The sequence below is a fragment of the Ambystoma mexicanum genome, chromosome 5q, assembly GCF_040938575.1.
Source record: "Ambystoma mexicanum isolate Mex_15411 chromosome 5q, UKY_AmexF1_1, whole genome shotgun sequence".
NCBI classification, from domain to species: domain Eukaryota; kingdom Metazoa; phylum Chordata; class Amphibia; order Caudata; family Ambystomatidae; genus Ambystoma; species Ambystoma mexicanum.
This window is the reverse complement of record NC_090933.1, coordinates 510,874,430-510,901,551: the sequence shown is the minus strand read 5'-3', so window position 1 is coordinate 510,901,551 and position 27,122 is coordinate 510,874,430. Positions and strand designations below refer to the sequence as shown.

The following is a 27,122-nucleotide window of genomic DNA, read 5'->3' as shown; positions in this document are numbered from 1 at the left end:
CCGTATCCTCCCAATCTCTCTCCTCCTCGTCCCAGCGGTTTTAGGGAAAAACAGTGTGGAGGGATTATGGGAGTTGTAGTTTTTCTGAAGAATATTGCAACAACCATGTGGGTTTCCGTCAGGGGGAAAGGGGTAACTGTAGTGGTGTGTACAAATGGTCTGTTGTAGGGGTGACATATGTACTTTGCTTCTCTCAGTTCTCCTATGCTTCGCTTCCGGTTTGGTATCTGTTGGGATTGGGGGGTGGTAATGGTATGGGTTCTGAAATGATGTATGACGATTGAGGGAAGGTTGGGTAGGGGACTGTTAATCCATTGTCTCTCAAGTGTCCGTGTTGTGATGGGGGGAGGGGTTGTGTTCCTAAATATCCTACTGTGCAGGATTGGAAAAAGGTGTCACAAGGAAGCGAATACTGCGACTCACCTGGGGTAGTCCCCCAAGCATAACCCTGTGTTGCCCTACCCAGGTAATCCTCCCTCGCTCATCCACCCCCAGGTTTGGGATCAGCCCATCCCTGGCCACTTGAATAGGGGATTCTTTGGGGTCTACTTGGGAGAAAACCCTTAGGTTTTTCACACTACCTCTCAGACAAGGTTGAGGCATCGTAAAACCACTATGGTGGTGAGTGCAGAGCAAATATTAGATTCCATAACCGGATCCCCATAATGAAAATAGCAGCATGGTTACCAACATGCACCAAATGCCCAAGAGGTCAATTCCTGTTCTTCAGATCAAGGGATAGGGAAATATGTTTCACTTGGTTCTGGCACATCACAACTAAAGAATAAAACCAGACGAGCAGGCCTGGCCATGGCATGGGGCAGTTCTGGCTCTGCCAGCAAGGTTGTCGTCTCCACATTAACACTACATGCAGCTGAGTACAGTTCTCCCACATCACTGCACACAGTCAGATATATTCTGGTTAAATGCATTTTCCTATCAAATGCAAGCTGCACCAAGATATCTACATCCACAGTTTGCAGCAACAGAGGGCCATTTTAGACATTTGATTGCACACCTCCAACACAAGAGCACCTTTAAAGCTTGGACTCCCTTGTATTTTTCCTCCCCCCTCCCCTCTCATGATAAGAATGTAACCCTGGGTCTGTCAGCTGAATTCAAACCCCAGTTTATTCATATATGTGCCATAAATCTGACCTGACAATCTGTTATAAACCGAGGGCTTGCTTCTAACCAAGACACTGCAGTTCACTTGTTCCTGCCATGGCATATGTAGCTAAAGGGACTTTAATGATGGAAAAGACAAAGCATGTTTACAGTCTCCCACGTCACACTTGGAGCGATAAAGAAGTGACCCTCCCTATATAATTATCCTGAATATGATGCATTGGGGGTCATTATGAGTTTGGTGGTATCATGCTGGTAAATCCAGCGGGATACCATCAAATGGTAATACCGCTACAAGTGGCAGCAAGGGTAGGTTAATCCCCATTCATGGAGTCCGGAGCCATTAATATCGGCTGTTTTCTGCCAGTGGAATGCTTGACACCTCCAGCTCTTGGAGTTTACCAGTCCAAAAATGTGCTGGTAAATGTTATTACAGGCACGGTAATTCCAGGCCGGCAAACTTGTAATGACCCCCAATGATTCACAGTATATACTTTGCTCTTCATTTCTAACCAACCACGTCAAAAATGTAAAGCACTGACATATATGTAAGTAGGATCTCAAGCCCTTGCACACCAATACAGACATTATACCCCAAAAGTCTGAATGCACAAATTCAAACATTCCCCAACCTGAAAAAATGCATACACAGTTCACTTACATAACTGCATTTCTACTGCTGAGACAATAAAAGCATTAAGAGGTGTCAGTTTCTTCTCTCTTCCTGCTTCAACTTTTTGGGTGGTGTTACGAATCCCAGGATATCGTCCCTGTTTCCTTAGGGGAACCCCTTCCTATGAGGCCAGGGAGATGAGGCTGCTACCTGATAGTCCCCCTGTGAGTGGTACTCAGCGGGAGGTTCACATGAGGAGGGATCTCCCCCATGGGAGCAGGGAAGACTATAAAGGAGAACGCAGAATGTCCACCAGACAGTAACCCCTATCTACACTATCCAGACTCCACCTACCCCAGACACATTTATATGTCTCTGTAGGGTAGATGGTATCACGCCCTCTGGAAATACAGAGACGATGAAGAGTATGGTTGATTTAGGGAAAACACACTCAGAAACTGAGATGAAGAATAACACTGACAACCCAGTGGAGAGTGAGAGCATCACCACTGAGATGAGGAGGGAGCGCAGAGTAATGTGGAATACCCTGCAGAACCAACATGGACAGTCTAGACAACCTAAACCAACTGAATTGCAGCATACAATAAAAAGGGAAGAAGGTCCTTGTTTGGATAGAAGCCTGTCCTGGAGAAACCAGGAGATTTGAAGTGAGAGGCAAAGGGATGCCATGAGAGCACGAACCAAGACGCTTACCCAAAGGCAGAGCCGTCTTGGGAAGGTCTGCCGTGGACGGAGTGGCAGACAAGTAGAATCCCTGTGCAGCCCGTCGGTCGAGGACGCAGGTGTACACGCTCACAGGGTGATGCACAACCCGAGCACAGGGGATGCAGTGAAAACACTGCAGCCCCTGTAGAAGTAAGAAGAAGTCTGAGTGGGCGGTCGGAGAGACCCACAGACAACCAGACAGCACTGGTAAGCACCACGTGAAGCCCTGGACGGAAACGGTTGGTGGGAGCCCAAAGGGCGGATGACTAGGGACCCCCAACATGTAACAATCAGCTTCCTGAGCCTTCTTCCTTGTCGCAGTACTTGAGAAAGAAGGTTCCAAATGCTACAAACCAAATGAGTACACAAATAAGGATCTGGGACCCGCAGCTGAAGAGTGAACTGCAGAGGAAGATAGACACCCTGAGACAGGTTAGTGAACTAGGGTTGTCCAGAAGAAAAAGAAGCCTGAGAAAGGCCAGGAGAAGGGAGACATTCCCCCATTATTTTTTGAACTTTCTGAGAAGCCTGAGAATGGCCAGGGGAAAGGAGACATTCCCCCATCGGTTGTTGAAATTGCTCAAAAGCCTGAGAAAGGCTGTATTAAAATGTCAGTGCCTGCATGGCTTTCAGTGGCCTTGTCAGAGGTGCGCAGCACTGTCTCACTGAAGAGACGCTTGCTGCAAACTCCCGTATGTGGCGGAGGAAGATTACGCTCAGGCATGCAGGTTTCAATGAGCATGTACCAACCCTGACACAGAAACATGATTGCTGAGAGTGTGTGCTTCAGAGCTTTTGCAGGGGAGCCGTTCACTCAGCCTGAGGCAAAGGTAATGTGTATGCAGAGGTGCCTGCTTTCCTGTGGCTTGTTTGTAATGGGAGGCAGGGCACTGCTCCATCACCATTATGAACACCATGCCGCTCGTTGTGACAAAGATTCTGATCTACAAACCTCTAGAGTGGATCTGACTGAGTTCCCCTCTAGCCTTTGATGTAATGTCAAGATGTCCCCAGAGGATTACGTATGCCTAAATCTGGTAAATAAGAGTGCGAAGATAGATTGGAGAAAAAGCAGAATCCTAAAAAATCAAGAATTACCTCCAACCCCTTACGCATTTTAAAATGGGGTTCTTCACACTCCCCAATTCAGGAATAAAATGAGCATGGAAGAAAATACACACCCCTGTTGTACCCCACGAATTCCATTTAATAAAATGCAAGTGGCATTTCCTTTTCTCCCAAAACCCACATATGTGCAGCGTTCCTCATACAACACCATTATGCAGTTTAGAAGGTCCAGGGGAATACCCATGTTCTGGAGGACTTCCATGGTTTGCTCCTACGTACAAAGTCAAATACTATGCTCTGGTGCAGAAATCTCAAATACGTATATCCTCTCATTAATATTGTACAGCTTTTGCATATTCCAGCTCAGGTTTAAGCATTTATCCGTGGTGTTTTCCCCTTCTGAAAATCTACCAGGGAAGGGGAAATGTGTTTCAGTTTGGGCCACGCACATAGCCTTGATGTATGACTCTCCCATACGTTTTTACATGTGAGTTTAGGGGGGAAATGGAGTGGTAAAATGCTGGATTGCTTCTCAAGCCCCTCCTAAAAATACAGGTATTTCGGTCTTTCAGCATAAGTCTAGAATGTTCCCAAGGCAACAAATGCTTTAAATTCTTGGAATCAAACTGGGCTCCATATTGAATCTTCTACTTTTGCCAGATGAGGCAAATGTGATCTGGGCCTGGAGCCTTCCCACTCTTCACTTCTTAAACTGTCCTTGTTTCTTAATTTAATACCAGTGTTATAACATATTACATTTTATTGTTTAAAGTGCAGGGTCTGGGCAGCCATCGATTGGGCTGGCATCTTTTAACAGTAGCGCAGTAGTGTGACTTACCGTCTGTGTGTCCATTGGGATTAGTCCTTGGTCAGGAGTTGTTGAAAAAGCCACGTTTTGAAAGATTTATAAAACTGGAGAATTGTGGGGTTATTCCAAGCTGATATTGGGATGGAGTTCCAGAGAGTGGGTGAGTGACAAGCAACAGATTATTTGCGGTCCTCTCATAGCGGATAAGTTGTGATTTGAGCCGTGGGTTGATTTGCTGCGTGAGGAGTGTGTACCAGCAGATATGTGGAGCTGAGCTGCCAGTTACTTTGTGTGCTACTTGTGACTGCTTTGTAGATGATGAATGCTGTCTTAAACAGTATCCTGGCTTGGAGAGCAAGCCAATGTAGGTTGTGTAGGATGGGATGGTTCGGTATTTCCACACACAGTAATAAGATGTGCTGTGGAGTGGAGGAGTGGTTTTAGGGGAGCCAAGTGAGCAGTGGGGACCCTAATGGGAGGGCATTTCCCCCATCGATGTGTGAGATCACAAGCACTTACACTACAGTCTGGAAGTCCTGTGGAGGGATAAAGGGTTTGATTTTGTAAAGGGTGGAGATTTAGAGCCAGGCCGTTTTGGCCTTCTTGGCTATATTTTCCTGGAAGTACAGGCTGCTGTCAATGGTGAAGTCTAAGGGTTTAGCTAAATCCGAGAGCTGTGGATCAAATCATTCTAGGCACATATTGAGCCATTGTTGGACAAGTTGTTGTTGTTGTTTAGGGGGGTGAACCAGTGAGAATGAATTTGGTCTTTGATGGGTTAAATTTGAGAAAGGCAGTCTACTTTCAAGACTGGCTGGTGGCTAGGTAATCGCGGATACCACTGATGTCCTGTGGGTATTTTACTCTCCACCAATATGCGGATGGCTATTTTGTGATCTTTGATTAGTGTGCCCAGAGCCTCCATGTAAAGGTTAATAAGGAGCAGTGAGAGGTTTGAACCTTTGGGGACTCCGCAGGAGACTGGGAATCAATTTGCATGCAATGTTTTCATCTCGATGGCCTGGTGTAGGCCTGAGAGGTAGGAGGTAAACCAATTCAGGACTGTACCAGAGGCGGGAGAGCATGATGCAGTGGGAGACGGTATTCAACACAGCTGAGAGGTCAAGGACAAGAAGGAGGCATGAGTCCCCTTTATCCATGATTTGAAGGGCGTCATCCACTTCCAGTATAGTGGCTGTCTCGAAGCTTCACTTGGTGCAGAACCCCCAATGATAGTCGTTTAGGGTGTGAGGAGGTGTTGTAGTTCGATTCTGAACAGTAGTTGTGTAGCAACAATTTTTTCCAAGATTGTGCCAATAAACGGCAGGTTCATAATGGGCCAGTATTTGTCTAGGTCGTCTGGGTCTAGGGTTTGTTTTTTCAGAAGTGGTCGTATGCAACCAGTTTTGACAGTGTCTGGGTTGCATGCACCCCTTTGTCCAGATAAGGTATTCGGAGCCTCCTTCCCCTTTAATAATAGACCAAAATCAAGTCCGTTTTGTCTTCAAGGCGGCCTCATGCAGAAATTCCCAGATGTACTTGGTAAACACATTTCTTTTCTCACCCAGCAGTCTTTGAAACCGGCCAGAAAGCAGATACATCTCTTGCTTTGATACTACTTTTCAGGACTTTAAGTAGGTTTTTCTTGGTCTGCCTGCACGTCTTGTCAAACCAAGACTTGTGACTTTACATTTTTTTTTTTTTTTAAACTTTTATTTATTTAGCTTGGCAGCACAACATAGGCGGGAAATACACAAGGCAAGTACAGTATAATTACAATGTAAACAGTATGGGCATACAGCAACTGCTAAGAGAGTAGTCGAATCCTTAGGCGCACATGCGAAGTGAGTGCAAGGTTATGGGAGCTGTGGTTCAGGACGGGGAACTAGGGCGAGTGGGGTTAACAGCTGGGGATGATGCATCTGATGTCGCCTTTAAATCAGACATATAAGATAGGAATTTGAGCCAGACATCTCTGGGTCTCGAGTGAGTGGGTTGTAGTAAAGACCAGGTTTCCTCAGTGTCTGAGGCCCATGTAATTGCTTTAAGCCACTGTGCATGGGTGGGAGGTGTGGGACGTAGCCAACAAAGTAGGATGGATCGTACAGCGAGAAGCATGCAAAGTCCAGCCAGTTTTTTGGAGTCTCGAGGGAGTCCGGGGAAATCGTGGAAAAGGCACTTTATCGGAGAAGGGTCGATAGGCTGTCCGAGGACCGTGGACATGGTTGAGCACACCATACTCCAGAATTGGGTAAGGCGGGGACAGGACCACATCATGTGGATATAGTCGGCAATATCCTGGCCACATCTAGGGCATCGCGGCTAGTGGTCATTGAGCATGCGGTGCAGTCTGCTGGGGGTATGATGGAATCTATGTAGTACCTTAAGCTGAATAAATTTGAAGCGGGAGTTAAAGGACACCCCGTGTATGCGAGCGCACATGTGAGCCCAGCGCTCGTCTGTCACCTCCACCCCGAGGTCGTCCCCCCATGCTCTCCTAAGTTTAGTGAATTCCGGGGTAGATCTGGATTGAGTCATAGTGTACAGTCTGGATATTTTACCTCTAGTGGGTGTAGGGGAAGTCAGTTCTTCAATAGCAGGATCATCTGGCGGTATCGCTGGGAACATGGGGTATTTTTGTTTGAGTGTTTCTCGGAGGGACGAGTATTGGAGCCATGCACACGGGCCTCGTCTCAGAGACAATGGGAGGTTCGGCCATTCAATAAAGCTGCCCTGCTCGAAGACGTCTCGGATCAGCTCGTATCCCGCCTCGGCCCAACGGCGCACCATTGGTGGCGGTACTCGTGGGACCCCTGTTAAGAAGTTCCAAAGCGGGAGATTGCCATGGAACGGGTGGACCGTGCCAAATAGTTTCCATGTTTTCGTTAATGCCAGGGACGTGCACGCCACTGGGTCAAGTGAGTCTAGGGCTGAAGAGATGGGTTGTATCACCAGGGAGCGGATATCTGGGTCTGGGATTTGAGAAACCAGCCAATATTTAAGAAAATCCGGGGCCCCAAACCCGCCACTAGCCATCGGGGCAGCCAAGGTTCCAAGTTTAAGTTTAAGTCGGACCGCCCCCGAGTGCCACAAGAAGGAGTTGATCGTGCGAGTTAGTGTGCGAAAGAAACCCTCGCCTGGCCATAGGGGGGATGTTGGTGAACCTGTAGAGTAGTTGGGGCAATACTATCATCTTCAATATCCCTATTCTGCCTGCAAGGGAGATCGGTAGCTTGCTCCAGGCTAGGGTCCTGGTCGTCAGGTGCGTAAGATAATTTTGATAGTTCACCTCAAAGGTCGACTCGAACTGCCGAGTTACCTCTATCCCAAGGTAGGTGAATTTCGACTGAGCCCACGTGAACCCCAGAGTATCGGGAGGAGGGAGGGTATTGTCCGTGAGTGGGAAAAGTGTAGATTTTGAGGCCTGAGATGTGCCCGAAGTGGACGACGTCTTCCAATATCGGGGATAAATTAATGGAGGGGGAGCGAATGAAGAGAAGTGCGTCATCGGCATACAAGGACACTATATCAGCCTGGCCCGCAGTTCGTAGCCCTCTATATGCGTGGGACTGGCGTAACATATCAGCAAAAGGCTCAATTGCTATGGCGAAGATCAGAGGAGAGAATGGACAGCCCTGTCTCGTCCCCCTGGTGATCGTAATGAGAGGGGAGCATCGGTCTTCAGTACGGACCCTGGCCACCGGATCCGTGTAGAGTAGTCTGACCCAGGAGAGAAAGGTGGGACCAAATTTGCACTTTTCAAGGACCCGCCAGAGATACTTCCACGAAACCGAATCAAACGCTTTTTGCATGTCAAGTTTGGCGGCCACCGCATGTACATTGGGGCTTATTCTGCTAATGATGTTAAAGAGGCGTCTCAGGTTCAAGGAGGTGGAGCGTCCTGGGATGAAGCCCGCTTGATCTGGGTGGATGACGGATGGCATACAGGGGGCTAGTCTTATTGCTAACAATTTGGCATATATTTTGACATCGCAGTTTATGAGCGAGAGTGGGCGATACGAGCCGCACTGTGTGGGGGATTTACCAGGCTTGAGTAATACCGTTATCGTGGCTTCTCGAAGTGATGGGGGAAATTTGCCTACCTCTACCGATTCCTCCCAGAGAGCTATTAGGTAAGGGAGCAGAAGAGATTTATAGCGTTTGTAGAATTCAATCGGGATGCCATCAGAGTCGGGAGCCTTCCCAGAGGAGAGTGAGTCCACTGCGTCCGAGAACTCCTCACGAATGAGCGGAGAGTCGAGGAACCCAGCAGTCTCAGAGGAGAGGGCCGATAGGGGGAGGGCATCGAGGTAAGAGTCGACTTCAGCTATCGAGGCATCATCTACGTTGAAGTACAGGGCTTCATAAAACGTGTACATTTCTGAGTTGATATCCTGGGGTGAGATAGCCAAAGAGCCATCAGGCCGCTCAACCACAGGGATATGCGGGGCATCTAGCTCGCGGCGAATAAGCCTAGCAAGGAAGCGGCCAGGACACTCGCCCTCTCCTTATTTCCTCGCCAGGCCAGGGCCATCCAGGAATTTTTGTTCACGTTCTGCCAGGGACCGGAATGTGTCGAGTTCCTCTCCTATAGATGCCAGGGTCTCAGGGGTTGGAAGCAGTGAACATTGGGCTTCCAGGATCGATAGTTTGGATTCGCTCTCGGCTATGTCCCTCCGGATTGTTCTGAGAATGCCATTTTCCTTGGAAAGCGGAAATACAAAAAGTTGTGGGATCGCTAATAAGTTGCGTGCGCTCTTTTCCACTCTCAAATTTCAAAAAATAAATATAATGAAAATACGGAGGGGTCGGCAGCAAGTGATATCACTCCCTCAAACTTCCCACAAAGTTTGTACAAAGTAGACAAAGAAATCAGAGTTCGGGAGGATATCTCGCGCTCACACCAACAGCTTATTATAAGACCTATTATCATTAGTGCAAAGTTCTTCTGAAAAAGTACAAAAGTTCCTCAAATTACATAGCAATTGTCAAATATATTTTTAATTTTGATTTTCAAAGTGTAGAACAGCCGACACGTGTTTCGACCTTTGGTCGTTATCAAGGCCTCTCTATGTCAATAGGTTATATCATCTGTTTCTGTATAGTAGACCCTGAAAGTCTATGTTCCTAACATACCATATGTTCCAATGGTCTTAACACTCCAACATTTTTTTATCCAAAATTGGCTTTCTCCTATACATGGGCTGGATCCCAGAACTTCAATATACTATACAGAAACAGATGATATAACCTATTGACATAGAGAGGCCTTGATAACGACCAAAGGTCGAAACACGTGTCGGCTGTTCTACACTTTGAAAATCAAAATTAAAAATATATTTGACAATTGCTATGTAATTTGAGGAACTTTTGTACTTTTTCAGAAGAACTTTGCACTAATGATAATAGGTCTTATAATAAGCTGTTGGTGTGAGCGCGAGATATCCTCCCGAACTCTGATTTCTTTTCCTTGGAAAGCGCTATGCCCCTAATGTATACCTTAAAGGATTCCCACAGAGTGGCCTGTGAAGGTACCGAGCCCGTATTTATTTCAAAGAACTCTTCGATAGCCACCTCCAGCTCAGAGCTAAACAAGGGGTCGAGGAGAGAGTGGGGTTTCATCCTCCAGTGTCTGGTACGGTCGCGATCCGGGCCCCAACCCAGGGTGATGGTCACTGGTGAGTGGTCAGATAGGGTTCTAGGAAGAATCGTCAGTTGTGTGACATTTCTAATCAGTACATCGGAGATAACCCATCTATCAATTCTGGAGTAGGAGTCGTGCACCGAGGAGTAGGAGTAGGAGCGGGAGTCAGGGTAGAGGAGTCTCCATGCGTCAACCATGGCGAGGCGAGGAAGGGATGACAGTGCGGTATAGGCTGCCTTGGTGAGTTGGCGGGGACTGGTTCCAGATCTGTCGAGGTTTACATCAAAAATTGTGTTGAAGTCGCCACCCCAAAGGATTGGAACTAGAGGGAAGCCATTGAGAAGGGATGTGAGATGTGTATAGTATTCTGGGTCGTCTATTTTAGGGCCGTAGATATTCAGTAGGACCATCTGTTCTGAAGCATGGCATGGAGTAGCACATATCTGCCCTGGGGGTCTATCTGTGAGGATATAAGTGTGAATTTAAGACTCTTTATGGATAAGGGTCATGACCCCACGACTTTGGGTAGAGAAGTTAGTGAAGTATCTCTGGGGGCCCCACATTTTGGCAAATCTAGCACATTGTTCGGCGTAGGCATGTGTCTCTTGCAAAAAAAGTATCTCGGTCCCATGACGTTCGGTTTGTAGCTGGAGTTGTCTAATTTTCTTAAAATTGCCCAATCCCCGCACATTCCAGCTCATAAACGTCAAATTATTTTCAGACAACGATGTAGCAGTGTTCGAATCAAGAACGTGTTGGTGTCCAATGGGCCGGTTTAGCAGCCCTGTAGCCCCAATCGGTCATTGTTACCCCGTGCGCCACCCATGCTGCCAACGCCAAGCTTTTTATAACATAACACCCAACGTGTCCCTCCCCCACCCACACCCCCCCCCCCTATTAGAGGAATGATAGTCCCAAAACCCATTAACCAAATCCAAACTAGCAGCATCAACGCCAGGGGGCCTGTGAGCCGGACTGGTGACATCGCTCCGGGCCAACGGCAGATCAGGATAAAACATAGTGCCTAAAAAAAAAACATCGTATGTAACTTGAAGAAGGTTTTGCACACATTATTGTGACACTGACATGTAGTGGTGAACCAAACTGAACTTGTCAAGGAGGCAAAGACTAATATATTCCTGGCGCAGAGAGGTAGTCGGAGTTGGCGACCTCCCCACGGGGCAACGTAATGGCTGTAGAAACAAGGTGAGTGGGGAGGTTCAGCCTGGGAAGTGTTTGTCGATGAATCTGGAGGCTTCCTCTGGGATCGTGAAAAAATACACCTTGTTAGCATGCTCTACACGCAGTTTGGCGGGATATAGCATAGAGTATTTGACTCCGTGATCTCTTAACCTTCACTTTACCGCCAGGAAAGTCTTGCGCTCCCATTGGACAGCCACAGAGAAGTCGGGGTAAAGATGTATCCGTGCTCTTCCCAACAGGAGTTCCCCCCTTAATTCTTGCGGCTCTGAGGAGGGCATCTCGGTCTCGGAAGTTCAGAACCCTAGCTATAATGGGCCTTGGAGGCGCGCCCGGCTTGGGTTTAGCTGTCAGGGCGCGGTGCGCCCGCTCTATGGCAAACTGCGGGGAGAGCTTCGGTGAGTCGAGGAGTGATAGTAGTGTATGTTCGACATAGTCCTCCATCGGTTCATTGATACCATCCTCGGGAACACCAATAATGCGGAGGTTGTTCCGTCTCGATCGGGATTCGAGGTCCTAATTTTTCTTCTCCACTTCAAGGACCCGGGTGGAAAGAGAGGACACCTTCGCCCGTAGGGCACCCAGACCATCCTCAGTGGAGCTCACCCTTGTCTCAACCTCCGACACCCGGCTGTCGGTCCTCTCCATATGGGCCTTGATGGAGGATATGGTGCCGGCGATGGTCACCCGGGATGACAGTACGATACAGTATTTGCCCTTCTAGTGAGTTGAAGGTCTCCAAAGTTGTGCAGACAGTTGAGTTGGTGCACCACGGCAGGCCGCCCTATTTGCTTATTATACCGCCTGGGGGGGGCTCGGAGGATCGAACAGGTGACCAAGGGGGCTGATGGTTTTTTATCTGACATTTACTCTGATCCGACTACACATGGGTTTACAATGCTTGACCTACAGGAATTAGTTGTACAGATTTCGCATACACTTCCACACCATAGAGATGACTACTAGTGTAGCCTGTGGGATCTCGGTCGATAACGGGTGGGTTAGGGATGAAGCCTCAAAGCAAACTGTGCGCAGGTAGATGGGGGTAACCGCAGTTGGTCACCGGGGACCCAGGCGCGGTGTCACAGCTCCACCTCTCCGGAGGTCGGCCACTAAAGCTCAGGTGTCCCGTTGTATTTGCAGGGGAGCGAGAAAGTCTACCTCCCCGCCTCTCTGCATTATTTATAGGAACGTCAGGATGTGTATTCAACTGTTAGTGGGTCCCCGCACGTTATCCCGGAAAGATGGTATGGTTTGTGGGTGATCTCAGTCCATGCATGGGACGCACATCTAGGGTAGCCAGGAGGCCACAGCAGAGCAGCCAGAGGCCAGAACCCCTCAAGGTACAGTGCAGGAGTCTAGTGCCGTCCGTGCCGCTTGCAGATAGAGCGGGAGGATTGAGGTTGATCCACGTCACAAGGGGGCACCCTGAGGGGAGGAGGAGCGGGGTCAGGGCCACAGTACGTTTTCCGGCGCGAGCTGCAGGGCCCCAGGGCGTTCTTTATTGAGCACGAGCGAGTGATGTTTCCCCCGAGGGAATGCAGCCCAAAGTTATGAAACTGCTGTCAATCAATCTGTAGGACACCTTTTGGGGAGTGTGTAAGTCAGTGTTCCTCAATGGGGGCGTTCGAGGACTCCAATCCCCCACGTACCTTGTGACAACCAGGGGTCTGGTGTCTTAGCCCATGTAGTCAGGGGAGCACGGCGCCTGGTGTCCGCTGGTGCGCCGCAGCTCTACCCCGTTTGCTGGAGTCTCGCCGACGGTGGGGGGGGGCCTACCACCAAGCCGCCCCCATGTTGTTATACACTCTCCGAGGGGGCGGGCAGGGCAAGGCCGATGTAGCAGCAATCCGCCTCCAAGCCAGGGCGCCTGCCCAGCGCCCAAGGACCAGAGCCCATCCGGCTGCAGGGCCCCGCACCGTTGGTGTGTCCCGTAGTGTCCGTTCCCGGTCTCTGCTCCGATGTGGGGGTGTGGTGGTGTTCCGCCGCCCAGAGGGTCTCTGCGAAGTGTGGCGGGGCGTCCCGGCTATGTGGGGCGGCTCGATCCGTCACCTCTCCAGCGCCAGATTTTGGCAAGCAGAGCAAGGCCGATGCAGGAGCAGCCCGCCTCCAAGCAAGAGCGCCGGCCGAGCGCATAGGGGCCAGAGCCCGTCCGGGTGCAGGGCCCCGCACCGTTGGCGTGTGCCGCAGTATCCGCTCCTGGTCTCTGCTCTGATGTGGGGGTGTGGAGGTGTTCCGTTGCCCGGCGGGTCTCCGCGAAGGGCGGCAGGGTGTCCCGGCTATGTGGGGCGGCTCGATCCGTCACTTCTCCAGCGCCTGATTTTGGCGCGCAGTTCCACAGCCGTCGGGGGAAGGTCGCAGCAGTACCCGTTGGCAGGGTTCCCGACACCGTTTTCCATTGGGATTCGGGCCAGATGATCCCTGAGCCAGCAGTACGCAAGTCATCACAGCTTGGTTCCGGTTGCTAGTCGCAAAGGCAAGAAATCCGGATCGAGTGATCTGCCTGCCACGGAGCTCGTAGATCAGGCGGCCATCTTGTCCGGCGCACAACAGCGCCCGCCTGACTTTAATTTTCTTAAACATTACTTCAGGAGATCGATCTAGAGCACTTATCCCCTAGCAAAGAGGGCAGTTTTGCATATGCAGATATTACAGATGCAGCTACTGAAAGTTTAAGATTCCATCTGCACACAAGATTGCTTGCAGGAATGGACCAGCGAATTCTGCTGCTGGGTGACGCTACTGAGGATGGCTCGTATCTAATGTCAGGCCCCAGAGCCAAACTAGTCTCCCATCTTCTTATGGCTGCTAGGCTCACACAAGCCCAATTTTGGAAAGAGGTGGAGGGCCCACATACAGCATACTGGTGGGTAAAAATTTGGGAACTACTTGCCATGGAAAAATTGACAGCCACGATTGATAAGAAGCTCCCTAAATTCATGAATACATGGGTGCCTTTCCTAGAATATGTGGCAGAAAAAGAGCATATGATCTTCCATCCTAGACTGGTAAAACTCCTGCTGAACCCATGACGATGACCCGAGATTGTATGAAATGTATATTTTGAATAAGCACAGAAGACATTGGGCCTCATTACACGGATGGCGGTAATGGTTAACGGTCACCGTTAATGGTAACGGTGACCATTAACCATTGCCGCCTTACTACGAGGTGCCTTAGCGGGTTGGTGCTTTAACGCCTGCTTTTTGCAGGCGTTAAAAACCAACCCGCTAAGGGACCTTGGTGCTAATTACGGCACCGCAAAATTGCGGTGCCGTAATTAGCACCTTCCCCATTCCCATTATGCCCTATGGGGCAAAAATGGGAATGGGGAAGGGCAGTGGTGGAAGGGGGAATTACCGCCCCGCCAACCTTGGAATAGGGCGGTAATTTCCCTTTCCAACAAGGCGGTGCCGTTATTTTACCGGCATGGACCAAGGTGCTAATAGCACCTTGGTCCTCCACCTTCCGTGTAATGAGGCCCATTATGTGCCTTGCCCTTTTTTTTTATTTTTTTTAAATTTATTTCTTTTTCTCTCCTCTTCTCTGCCCTTCCTCCTCTATTGTCCTGGAACAGTGCATAGACTTAGCGCTAATTGATTTTCTTTAAACTGTTTCATAAGAAATTGCTAACTAGTGTAAGAGCAACAGTTCTATTGTTAAACCAGACAAAAGGAAGTCCCGACACATGAATGTTAAGCAGCTATAATGCTATATGATTGTTTGTGATTGAATTATACTTTGTGATCCGAGATTTCAATAAAAAAATACATTTGAAAAAAAAAAAGATTGGTTGCAGGAGTTACAACCATCCAGTTCTGCTCTGTGTTCGAACTCTGTGGCGTGTCTTAATGTTTTTGAACTTTCAATGTAATCTCTTGGAGTAATCATCTCTGTACTTCTTTCCAGAAATAACCATTTATCACAAGATGATGAAGGTTGCAGTACTATGCTTGTTAGTGCAAGCTGAGCGATTACTGCAGCAGATGGTATCACACTTAAACCTTCTTAGACAAAATAACATTATATTTCCCTCTGTAGGGCTTTAAGGTGACTCTAGGTATCCGGGATGCTCACCAACAAGGTGAAGAGCACCCTAGGCGATATATGGGGGTTCTTCAGAGTCCCTCCAATTTCCCCATTGCCTCCTTGTTTCATGTCCACCAGAGTAGAGGGAAATCCTGTTCTAAGACTAAGGGCTCCTAGGTATGGGCAAGAGGACGGGACCTTGAGTCACTGAGGGTGCAACAGTACCCTCTATGGGAATAGAATGACTGGCCTTTGAAAGAACATCTATCACTACTAAAAGTGTGGTGCAACCCTGATCTAGAGGTAAATCTACGATATAATCTAAAGAGATTGTATGCCAGGGACGTGGAGGAGTGGGCAAAGGAGTCAACAAACCTGCACGCCTCTGATTTTCTGATTTTGCTTGCGCATCAACCTCATACGTCTTTACATAATTTAAGGCAGCCTTACGCATACCTTCCCACCAAAACTCTCTGCGTACTAGTTCCAAAGTCTTTCTGAAACCTGGATGTCCTGCTAGGGGGGAATCATGACTTTGACTAAGAGCCTCCTCCCTCAATTCCTCTGTAGGAAAATATAACCTAGCATCCACCAACGGCAACCCATCCTTGATCACTCTTGCCGGATCCTCTCTTGCCCATTCTCTCATCTGTTCCTCAGTCATTTCTTTTTGCACCTGTTCACTCAAACTCACAACCTTTCGTACCTCAGCAATCACAAAGTTACCTTGTCTTATCTTGAAGCAACTGCACAGGTGCCAATGAATCTTCCTTGGAACTTCCTGGATTACATCTGGATAAGGCATCTCCCTTGCTGTTCTGTCGGCCAGGCTTAAAAGTATTAACAAAATCGAATTCAGCGACGAAAAGGGACCATCTTAACTGACGCAGCGTTAACGTTTTGGCTGAGCGCAAAAAAAGATTCTAATTATCTGTAAGAACTGTTACTTTATGTTGAGGTCCAAGCAAATAATGTCTCCACTCTCCAAAAGCAACGTTAATCGCGAAGAGTTCCCTGTCAGAAATGGTGTAATTCTTTTCAGTGCACGAAAACGTCTTGGAATAGAATGCTACCGGATGTAACTGGCCAGTACTCGGATGTCTGTGAAAACACTGCTCTTAAGGCCACATCAGAAGCATCTGCCTCTGCAAAAAATGGTTGATCCACATCGGGATGCGACAATATCGGTACAGAGGTGAACTGGTTGTTTAAGAAGGTAAATGCTTCTTCAGCTTCCTTCTCCCAGATGAATTTTACTCCCTTCTTCAGTAATCATGTGATGGGTGTTACCACTAGCGAGAAGTCTTGAATGAATTGACGATAAAAATGTGCCAATCCGATGAAACTCTGAACATCTTTCACACAAGTGGGAGTTGGTCAATCCACTACCGCCTTAATCTTACTGGCATCCATCTCCAGTCCTGCAAGAGAAATCACAAAACCTAAGAATTCCACCCTTGTCGTGTGAAACATTCATGCATGCCCCATCATGCTTAGGTACTGCCCCAAAAATATGCAACACAAGGTCCACACGCAGTTCTGCCAGGCATGCCCCATCACGCTTAGGTACTGCCCCAAGATTACACAACACAAGGTCCCCACTCAGGAGTAAACGCCCCGTTACCTCACAAGTACGGCATTTCCTGTAAAACAAGTGGTGTTTGCCATGGTGCTTGGGTAGACATGGTGGCCCTCCTATTTCAGTAAGAAGACGCCTCCTGCGGTTACCGCCATACAACATGGCCTTCCGATCCTCTGCCCCAGCCTATCAGCAATCACGTGACACAGTGTCCCGATTCTCCATCAGCGTCACAGTTCTCCATCCGGCCATCATCAGGCTCAATAGCCGTTCTTACTTCCGGATCCCATGACACCCGAAGTGGTACGGGTCCTGCAGCCAACCAAGAAGTACGGTAACCGACACGTGATGCACACGCATAGTCACGTGATCCGGGCCCCGTAGCGGGACACTTAAAACAGCTGGGGTTTCGACATTCAGTGCTTCCCAGCTGCTTCATCCAGCATTTGGCGTCTTGGTTACCTCGATCCTGTCTTTGTTATACCCGACCTCGGACCTCGTTTTTTGGACTGCCTCTTGTCTCTTCCTTATCGGCTCAACGTTGTTCACTTGCTATGCCTCCTGCTGACTACGGACCTCTTAATACGGATTGTTTTGGATTTTCCTTTTTGTTCAGTCGCTTGGTTTGGATCACGTTCTGCATCAGCCTCTGGATTCAAGTGCTCCATGTATCCTCCACTTCGCTCTTGTTCAGGTGCTTCCAGCAGGTTCTACTAACTGGCCTTCTGATTTTCATTCTGCCAGTTGTTGTCTGAGCCTTCTGAGGGAACAGGCTTTACTCCTGATGTTTCACCACACTGCAGTGCTCCTCCGAGTTTTTACGGACTGCATTCTACATCCTGGTAGGTGTTCCTTTCTTTGTTGTACTGACCCATTGCATACAGGCTTTTCTCTGTTCTTACCTAACCTGCACCTCTTCTCACAGCAGCCATTTGGAGGACCTGGTGTTCCTGTTCCTGCCACCTGTGACCCTAATCCTCGAACAGCAAGTATATTCATATCTTGCTGTTGGTTGCTTAGGGACGGGGGTATTCATACTCTTCACAAGCCTCAAATCTCGACAAATCTTGCAGGAGTTTCTCCAACTTGGCGAATACATGGTTCTCTCGTAATTTCCTCAATATCAATACCTTTCGAACATGCTCCTGATGCTGATGCTCCTCTCAGGAAAATATAGAATATCATTGATATAGACTATGACAAAAACATCCAGGTATTCCCACAGAACCTCGTTGATGAAATATTGAAATGCTGCTGGCTCATTGCAAAGCCCGAATGGCATTACTTGATATTCTAACAATCCAAAACGAGTTCGGAACGCTGTCTTCCATTCGTCACCTTCTCGGATTCTTACCAAATAATAAGCTCCACGTGGGTCCAATTTATAGAATATCTTGGCACCTTGAATGGTATCCAGCATTACAGAAATCAGCGGAAGCGTGTAGCGGTTCTTGATCGTAATCTTATTGATGGCTCTGTAGTCAATACAAGTTCTTAAACTCTTATCCTTCTTGGGCGCAAAAAATAATGGCAATGCCGCTGGAGATTGAGAATGGCGAATTAATCCCTTTTCAAGGTTTTCCTGCAAGTATGTCTTCAGATGTTCATTCTCTCTCTGTCAATGCATATATTCTGCCACAAGGAATAGGTGCCCCCTCGTCTAAATCGATTTTACAATCATAAGGACGATGCAGTGGTAACTCATTTGCTTCTTGTTCACTAAAGACATCCTCAAACTCTTGAAAGCACACCGGCAAGGTTCCAACCACCGCACCAATCACATATTCCTCAGCCAATCCACCTGCCAAAAACTCTCCCAGACTTTCACCTTTCCTCGTATCAAACTCCTCCCATGCCTTAACACATTGTTCCAAACAATACTCTGACCGAAACTCCAGTGTCCTCTTGGCCCAGTCGATTAGAGGGTTATGCAAAGTCAACCAGGGCATACCCAAGATAATCAGCAGTTGTGGTGCATCAATAAACTCAAACGCAATCTGTTCCCAATGACCTTCAGAAATCTTCAAACCAAGGGATTCTGTGGTTTGTGTAATAATCCCAGATGTAAGTTGAGTCCCATCTACTGCCCTGACCTGTTCCGGAACCTCCTTGGACACTAGTGGCACTACAAACCGAATAGCCAAAGCCTTATCCATAAAGTTGCCAGTCACCCCTGAATCAAGCACACAGGGACTCCCACATGTTAAACCATCCTTCCTGTACAAGGATACGCTTATAGTTATGTGTGGCACGGAAGCTTGAATCAATTCGCCACCATCTGACCTCTTTCTGAACATTTTTGGAATCTTCGTGGGGGTTCTTGGGCAATGCCCTACAAAATGGCCACTGTCCCCAGAATATAGACAAAGATTCTCCTTTTGTCTCTTCTCCTTCTCTTCTTTTGTTAAGAGAAGCCTAAACTGTCTTTCTCTTCCCAGACCCTTAACTTCTCTTTGAGCAGCATCCCCTCTAGGTCGCTCACTTCATACCCAAAGCCTTCCCTCGGAGGCCGATCTCCTGCACTCCTGAGGTCTCTCACTCAATCTTGCGTCTAATTTCAACACCAAAGTAATTAACTCCTCACTAGAGACTGGCCTCTCCTGAACAGTCGTCAAAACGTCCTTGAATTCTTCTCGCAAACCCCTATAGAAAAGAGAAGACCTTTTCTGCTCAGGCCAAGCACTCTCCAATACCAGTGCTCGGAATTGGGTAATATAAACTGATAATTCTTTGTTCCTTGCTTCAGCTCCAATAACTCATTATCTACACTCTGGGTCAGCGTTCGTCTATCAAACAATTTGCTGAATTCTACCTTTAATGCTTCCCAGCTCTCTAACTCTCTAGCTCCAGCTCCGACTAAAGCAAAAGACCATGCTGCCGCCTCGCCTGACAAGTAAGAAATCAAGAAAGCCGCCTTTACCCTTCCTCTTATACATGACTAATTCAAAATCTGATAAAATCACCACATCATTAATCCATTCTTCATCCTTTGGCTTCTTCCTTGTCTTCCAAACTTTCAAAATCTGTTTCACTGCTATCACCAATATCCTATTTATCCAAGAACCATATAAACGAGCCGTCAAACACCACCCAGTATTTGCCAAAAGCAAAACCTGTAACGGCCCTCTTGGAAATTTAACAGAAAGAGTCATATCCAATCTGTCAAGGACTTCACACCAAAATGTGACTACTCTGGGGCAATACCTTAACATATGAAGTAGTCATGTATAAGATGAAGGGTAAAGAAGAGGCAGATCGGATCTTGTGGAGATCTTTTATTGATTTATATGGTAATGGTATATTGCATATATAAACGATTAATCTAATTGAATGTTTACTTGTATCAGTGTTTGTCCTGTTTGTTGTAGTGTATGTTTTTGTTATGTATGTTTTGTGTTTGTATGTTGGAAAATTTGAATTTTGTCTTTTGTACAAGATTGTTTTCATTTGAAAATGTATTATGACCACAGTGTATATGAGTTTCTTTAATCTATGAATATCTCTTTATTGAATTTCCTGGGGTATGACGAATTCTAAAAGATGTATGTGTTGAGATATACTATACTTTATGTTGATTTTAGATGCATTACATCTTGCATGTACTGTTTGAATAAGATAAATAAAGAGTAAAGAAAAAAAAAAGAAAGCCACCTTAGCCCTTTCATTGGGGAAAGACTCTGGTCTACACATACAATGTAATTCACATTGCATTAAGAAAGATTTAAACTTCTGCTGATCTCTAGAGAAACGCTTAGGTGGAGCCAATAGAGTTGTAACCACAGAAATCGCTGGCACACCCCCTCCTCGCTTCTCCATTCCTTTAATTCCTTCCACCCTTCCTAGTTCAACTTCTGGAGATAGCACTGGTGGTTCCCTATCTGATTTCTTTCCAGACACACTCGGTTTTTCCTTCTCCACACCTTCCTTGCGCACCAAAACACAACTCCTTTAACACCTCCCACTTAACCGGCAGCACTGGCAGTGTGTTCAAAGGTTTCCCGTTATAACTTGCCAAGGGGAACAAGCACGATTTCTGCATATTACAGCCCATACTAGAACTTGGCACTTGATGTCTGCACTTACCCTTGCACTTGCCACCAGCTGGCTGCACTTCTTATTATTGTTCCTATTTATTGTTCTAGTTATTACTGTTATCCTATGTTCTGCACTTCCCCTCCCTCTTCCCCCCCTCCCCTGCACTTGCGCAATCTCAATGTCACCTGGCCTATTAAGATCGTTGTCTCTGTCTTCCCTCTGTTCCCCTACCTTGCCTCATCGCGCCTTGAAACACTTGTGTATAGGCGCGTCATAAATGCCATATCATATCATATATTAATTGTAATGCTTGAAAGGTCTGCGTATCATGCAAACACATCTAGAATATATTGTAGGTTAGTCTCCGGGTTCTGCAAATATAAGAGCAGGTCGTCAGCATATAGGGAGATCAAGTTCTTACTGTCATGTGTACCTATGCCCGCGTCTTGATACTCCTTCCGGAGATTTACCGCTAAGGGTTCTAAGGCCAATATGCAGCACATTGGGGACCATGGGCACTCCTGCCTTGTACCCTTACCTAGAAACCAGTGATCTGAGATATGGTTGCCTGCCTTAACTCGCTACAGGACTGCTATACAGCAGTGGTACCCATTTAATGTACGTGGGCCATATGCCAAAATTGCTCAGTGCCGCGAACAGCCATGGCCATCTAACCGAGTCAAATGCCTTGACTGCATCTAGTGAGGCTACAGCATAATGACTCATACTGTTGCGAGTTTGATCTATGATGTGATGTAATCTCCTAAGGTTATATGTGATGTTCCTATATGGAACATATCCTGTCTGGTCTGGGTGTATGAGCTTGGATGTCACCATCCTAAACCTGTTGGCTAATAGGGCTGTAAGTATTTTCCCGGTACAGATTGAGCAACAAGAGGGGCCTATAGGACCCGCAGTCAGTGTCAGGCTTGTTTGGCTTCAATAGCGGGATAATAATTGACTCCCTCAGTGATGTTGGTTGAGTACCTGTGTCTTGCGCTTCATTCAGCTTTGCTAGCAGCGAGGGTGTAACATCTGCAGAGAATTCCTTATAAAATTTGCTGGGCCGTCCGACAACCATTTCTGTGAAGATAAGCCCTAGATGATGAAGCATCCAAAAATTAATGTAAGCTATACATGGACACAGATGAGATCCTGGGATGTTGGGCAGGGTCACCTACATGTAAGATGTTTAAATAAAATTCGGCATTTTGGACTAGAAAGGAATACTCAGAAGATAGGGCAAGAGGAGAACCCTACCATAAAAGTGGCCTCCCTGAATGCACGCTCAGCGGTGGCACATGCGGTAGAGATGGGAGAACCTATTCAAGAATTAGACTTGGAGCTGTTGTGTTTAACTGGGACATGGTTTACCGAAGGGTCACAAACCATGTTTCATAAATGTTTCAAAATTGGTCCCAGAGAAGTATACCATTCAGTTCATTAATAGAGAGGATATGAGAGGAGGGGGATTGCCATAATCTACAAGTCATATATGACTATCTGGAGAAACTGGAATGACAACATCCAGTTTGGGGAATTCTCCATCCTGATGTCCCATACTCAAACAATCAAAGTACTGTTGGGCTACAGACCACCTGGACCCCTACTGGACTTTTTGGAAATATTAGATGCTCACCTTACACTTCTGGGGAGTAAATATAAAGACATACTATGTATAGGAGAATGGAATATTTGGTTAGAAAGAGATAATTCTCATTTACACTATGCTGCCCTGATGGAACTCCTGGATAACCATGACCTGGAGCTTATCACTAGAGAACCCTCCCATAAGAAAGGGCATTGTCTAGATCTCCTAGCAGCAAGAGGGGGAGCTGTCCAATTCGGTGAAACTATCCCACTCCTGTGGTCGTATCACTACCTACAACAAGTAACTGTTAGGGAAACAGGACACCAGAGGGGGAAAGGACGGGACACTACACCAATTTGGTGTCGGAAGGCGTCCGATTTAGAAAAAATCCCTGGGGAGGAAGTTGAAAACAGATTGGCATGCCTAGATACTAATCTGACATGTGAAGAATTTTTCAGTAAAGGGGCAGATCTGATAAAGGAAATCTGTGACAAATATGCACCACTCAGACTCAAACATTCTAAATCTTGGTTTAGCCCAGAATTGAGCTTAATGCGTAAACAGGTTCAACAGGCCAACAAACTTTGGAGGTCCTCTAAATAAGATGAAGACGCAGAGAAGGCGAGAGTCCGCTTAAAGCAATATAAAAATGCCATCTTTGTGGCAAAGAAGATTTCCTCCATGAAGAAATTAAGTTAGCAGGCAATCAGTCCAAGGCTTTATTCGATGTAGTATCAAGATTTAGGAATCCTAAATGTATGTCAGCACCGACCGCCAATTCACAGGAAAAGGCTAATAAGTTCAACGATTTTTTTGAACAAAAAATCGTGGACATTCAGAAGAGTAACGACTGCAGAAGAATGGGGAGATTTTGGAGAAGAGGAAGTAGGGATAGAAAACAAGGAAATTGAGGAGATCTTTAGTTTCCAGCCTAATGAGAAGGAAACAATACAGGCCCTAATACTTCAACTAAAACCTACAAAAGATCTAGCGTTTCCTATGCCAGCCTGTACGGCCATCCGTTTGGCAACTAACTTATCCCATTTGTAACAACCTTTGTGAACAAATCCCTCACAGAGGGTTATGTCCCACGCGCACTTAAGGGCGCGTTGGTAAAACCTGTATTGAAAAAGCCTAACCTAGACCCTATGGTACTTAAAAACTACCGCCCGGTAGACAACTTATGCTGGCCCACAGAAATCCTGGAAAAAATTGTCTGCAATCAATTTCAGCAGTTTGTTGACAGTAGAGACATCTTAGATGAACACCAATCGGGGTTTCACCCTAATCATGGGACAGAGACTGCCCTACTAGCAGTACAGGATGACCTACTGGAAGCCGCCGACAGGCAAAGCAATTCGATATTGTTGATGCTTGACCTGTCGGCGGCGTTTGATACAATCAACCATATGATTATACTTCAACGTATCGGAAACATTGGCAGAGCAGCCAAAGTAGTGGTAGACTGGTTTGACTCCTTTCTACAGGATAGAACTCAGCAGGTGATAATGGGAGCATTTCTCTCAGAGTTAATACAACTGAGGTGCGGAGTCCCCCAGAGGTCAGCACTTTCACCTCTGATCTTCAACCTATATATTAGACCACTGTTCGACATCTTGAGGAAATACGGTCTACGATTTCACTCATATGCTGACAATACACAGATTTATGTGGAGACAAAAAATCTATCTGAGGCATTTGAGATGATAGACCGATGTATGCAAGATATAAAAAAATGGATGGCCTGCAACCAACTACAGCTTAATATGTACACCCCTTTTTCCTTATCAGATAAGTCACAGTAAAACACCACTTATTTTCATACAGAGGTGAGCGCTTAACTAGATGGCACTCCAATAAGATTGTGAGAAAGGGGGGGGGAGATAGAATATGGAAAGCTACACCACTCTAAGGTTCAGGAACACTGTTAGCAAGGCAGAAGAGCAAAAGTCACTGGTGAGCCAAAGTCCAAAGGCTGGGCCCACTCTTAGAGAGAGCAGAGCACAAATGCGCCCAAGATCACACAGTTCCTCTAGGCTTAGAAAGTCTTGCAGAGAGTTCAAAAAGAGTTTAGAGAGGCTTAGGAAAGTTTAGCCAGGGTGTCCCAGGCTAACCCAGGTTCGAAAGCCGGGGGCTAAATCTACCCCGTTCAGTCAGTAGCAAGGGAAGCCGGGCCAGACACGGTACCTTAAGTGGGAAGGATCCTCCAGCGGTGGCAGTTGTCCCTGGCAGTGCGTGCAAGTTGCGTCGTCGTCCAGGGGAAGAGAAGATCTCGACTTGGAGGAAAGATGAAGGTTGTTGCACTACCAGGGAAGAAACCAGCCGCAGAGTTGTCCGGTTAAAGGTGGTACCTTCGTTCGCGGTCGTGGTAAAACGTGGTATCCCGGTTGCTGGGGTGCTTGGCACAGGCAAGGCGGCCACGAGGTACTTCGGGAAGGTGAAAAGACGGTGAAACTGGTTATCCCCACCAGTCAAAGGAAGAAGACTCTCTGGTGGGAGATCTCCTCTGTCGTTGGGAAAAGTGGTGAGACGGTCCAGCAGGGCTCCACCGGTGGTGGTGTCGTGGCAGGTCGGCTCAGCTTCTCCCTCGTCGGACTCTTAGGTCCTGTGGCGACTTCTGAAGTTCCAGTCCCCAAAGCCCTGCTTTTATGCAGAAAACCCCCTTTCACTCAGCCTAGCTGTCACTCAAACATGCTAAGTGTTGAGCCGGCCGGCTCACCACTTGGGCCAATCAGGATGGTGTGCGACTTGAGTTGCCTAGGCAACTCAGTCCAGGGTGCCTAAATCCCCCTCCACCCCTCCTAAGTACCCCAGACAGAGTGGCACCACTTTGGAGGGCTTCTGTGGAGAAGCCCGCCAAAAAGTGGAACAAAGGGCTCGACTTGGGTTAGAGTAACAGAAGAGAACACAAACGCCATTTTAGAATCAAGTTTTGGCAAAAAATACCAACCGGAGAATTCATATTAATTAAATAAACTGGCGGTATGTTCGAGGCTACCGTAAATAATTAAATAAAGATAGTAGCCTAAAACAATGGGAAATCCCATAGGAAAATATTCGCGGTTGAATATAAAAAGTAGTATCCACTGCCACCAGCCAAAACTCGATCAGGGGGGACGGAGACGTGCCCCCTCGACTAACAGACCCTGGGGCAATTGAATTGCCCCAGCCAGTATGTCCACAATATGATGGTTTGTACTGGTTCTGTTCAGAATTTAAGACTAGTAAAGTCAATGGTGACTTTACATGCCCTGGGAGACACTATGACACCCCTGTGTCACTGCACTGAGGGTGCTGTGTAACACATATCACAAAAACACATGAAGCCCTATGGAGTAAAAGACCCCATAGCCCATTAAACACATCTAGATTCAAAGAAACACACTCAAATCATGCCCAAGAGTGAGGGTAAAAGAGTCTCACTCTTGGCAGGAGAAAAAAATAAACCCCAAAAATCCAGCAAAGCTGCTGGGGGGACTCACTAGGTTAGGAAATTCAGCCTAAACAGAGAATTCTCCCTAACAGCCCCACACCATGGGCCCCTGAGGCATAACCCCTCCATTTCGCAAGCCCTCATCCTGACACTGCTTGGGCTGCTCAGCATGGGCATCAAATAGCCTCAACGGCTAAGTCCTCCCGCACCTTAGCCTTCTTTTGACCTAAAACAATTCCATACAGTTCCCTTACTATTGACAGGAGCATCATTCTGTACTTTTCCCACTTTTCTCAACTCAAATAGCCCATTCTCTCATGCTCCACTGACATTCCACACCCATCCCTAATCACCATTTCATCTGACTCCCCTCACAACTTCTAGCTTGATATAATGGGACCTCTCATTCAAGGCAGATACGTGCCACAGGAGTGACAAATACACACATCTACACCCACTCCCTTTCCCCTACCCACCAAATCCATTCAAATCCTCCACAATCTGCTAATCAACCCCAAATCATGTAAGCCAAGCACTTCACCACCCAAACCAAGAGGAGAATGTCTCCTAATTCCCCACACCCAGTTGGATCACCAGCTCCAAATCAGAAATTGACTGCCTCTACCTCTCTCCCTTTGCCCCTAACACCACTGACTCTCCCTCTTTAGACCAACCATCTCCCAGCAACCTGAACACTAACTCCCTCCACCCTTCGCATACACCATCGACTCTCCAAGTTGCCGTACCAAACGACTTCACGACCTCTCCAATCACCCTGGCCTTCTCCACTCACCCTCTAACGCCATGTCTGTCATCACCTTCATCTCCTTCCACTTCGAGCCAACCCCAGTCCTCCACAGGCAATCTTCTACCACACCAATTTCCCTCCTAGCACCTAAAGCCCCCAGCGTCAAAGAAATAGTCTCTTCAAAGGCATTCTCATCAATGCAAGATCTGTCTAAAGAAATAGTCATAATATGTAAGATCTATCAGTGTCCTGACATCCTTTTAATCACTGAAAAATGGTTTTCCCACGATTTCCTCCAAATTGCACAACACTTGGCTCTTTTCCTCTTCCTCCTCCACCGTGCATACCTAATCTGATCCACTTGCCCCTGCACAACAAACAACCCCCTCATACGCCTCAAACCACCCTCCAAACCCAGCTCCCCCACCGATAATTTACATAACCCTCCATATTTAATCAATGCAGATCTGGTCGCTGTGACAAGAGCCAGCATATGACATTGAACAGAATCACTCTAACA

At 47.2% G+C, this 27,122-nt stretch overlaps 1 protein-coding gene and 1 long non-coding RNA gene across 4 annotated transcripts in view; one reads left to right on the top strand and one right to left on the bottom strand.

The window, feature by feature from the left end:
* LOC138497482 (uncharacterized) overlaps nt 1-17,080 on the bottom strand; it is a 238,933-nt gene extending 221,853 nt beyond the window's left edge. For both annotated transcript variants that reach the window (XR_011278592.1, XR_011278591.1), the window contains exons 1-2: nt 16,841-17,080; nt 15,943-16,637 (exon numbers count right to left, since the gene is read on the bottom strand). This is a non-coding gene — a long non-coding RNA (uncharacterized lncRNA). The remainder of the gene's footprint in view (nt 1-15,942; nt 16,638-16,840) is intronic.
* The window catches only part of CCDC178 (coiled-coil domain containing 178), a 3,486,252-nt gene that overhangs the window by 1,038,760 nt on the left and 2,420,370 nt on the right, over nt 1-27,122 (top strand). The window lies entirely within an intron of this gene.